This window comes from Schistocerca piceifrons, chromosome 1 (assembly GCF_021461385.2).
Source record: "Schistocerca piceifrons isolate TAMUIC-IGC-003096 chromosome 1, iqSchPice1.1, whole genome shotgun sequence".
Classification (NCBI taxonomy): Eukaryota; Metazoa; Arthropoda; class Insecta; order Orthoptera; family Acrididae; genus Schistocerca; species Schistocerca piceifrons.
Window position 1 is genome coordinate 380045176 of NC_060138.1, and position 1202 is coordinate 380046377.

Here is a 1202-nt window from a genome sequence, read left to right on the forward strand (position 1 = left end):
GACGGACTTTCTGTCTTTGCTCTCAGGAGATTTTATAGTTAGAACGGTTACGCACTGTGCTGTTGCGAACTTATTCGATTGTGGAGTTCGTCTCCGGGTAGGATGTCGTCGTTGAGCGCGCGGTCTACAGTGATTGAGAGCGCTTCTTCTGTCCTGATGTAATCCAGGACAGAAACCTCAAGTTGAACTAACGCTTCTACATACCTAGATTGTATTGGATATGTCTCTTTATAATTACGTGCAGTCTACATGACTAATTATAACGCACTGATGATAGCTGTACTGAAGGTTGATATATAGATCTGCAATGCAGTAAAATGACAGATGACATGACGACCGATACTGACCCTCTTTGTACCATGGGTTTGCATTAGCATTTTGTAAGTACTCACCTTGTTAGACAGGTGTCATTTTCCTAATATCTTACTGATGGACCGAGGTTGCCCACTGCCTTACGTACGAATTAGTCAAAGCGATAATTCCATTTCATGTCATTCTAAATTTTACGTGGTTTGACTTATTCCAGTTCTGTTCCGCTAATGTTGTAGTCACAAGATATTACGTTTTTTTCGGTTTGTTAAGTGCATAGTTTTACATATGAACATTTCAAACATGTTGTCAGTCTTTGCATTAATTTCAGGCCAGCCCGTGTGGCCGAGCGGTTCTAGGCGCGTCAGTCTGGAACCGTGCGACCGCTGCGGTCGCAGGTTCGAATCCTGCCTCGGGCATGGATGTGTGTGATGTCCTTAGGTTAGTTAGATTTAAGTAGTTCTAGGTTCTAGGGGACTGATGACCTTAGAAGTTAAGTCCCATAGTGCTCAGAGCCATTTGAACCATTAGTGTCAGATCCATTCAAGATCTGACGGTATATTTGTTGAGTTGAGTTTAGTTCCAATTCATAAACATTCATTTAAATTTTTTTCATAAGCTTTTATGGCTTTGGACGTATCACTGCCATTTTAATATTAGAAGTAAAGCCATGTTCCTATTACTTTAGTCCGTATCCAAGTGTTGTGAGCACCGAAGAGAAACGACCGGAATTTTTAGAAGGCGCAGACTACCAATGAATTAAAGAAGCTCAAGTCCTGGAGTTGCACGGTACGGAGACTGTTAGGTGGGAAGTATTGCTGCACTGATTCATCCTTCAGGTTTAACGTTCTTACAAGCGGAATGTCTAGATCAGGAACACGGAAGAAATTGCC

General features: G+C 41.9%; 1 non-coding gene across 1 annotated transcript; it reads left to right on the forward strand.

The window, feature by feature from the left end:
• Nucleotides 1-644: 644 nt before the first annotated feature.
• On the forward strand, nucleotides 645-728 carry Trnas-gga. Its single transcript is given in 2 exon segments — nucleotides 645-684; nucleotides 694-728. It is a non-coding gene; the product is annotated as a tRNA-Ser (tRNA).
• Nucleotides 729-1202: the final 474 nt, after the last annotated feature.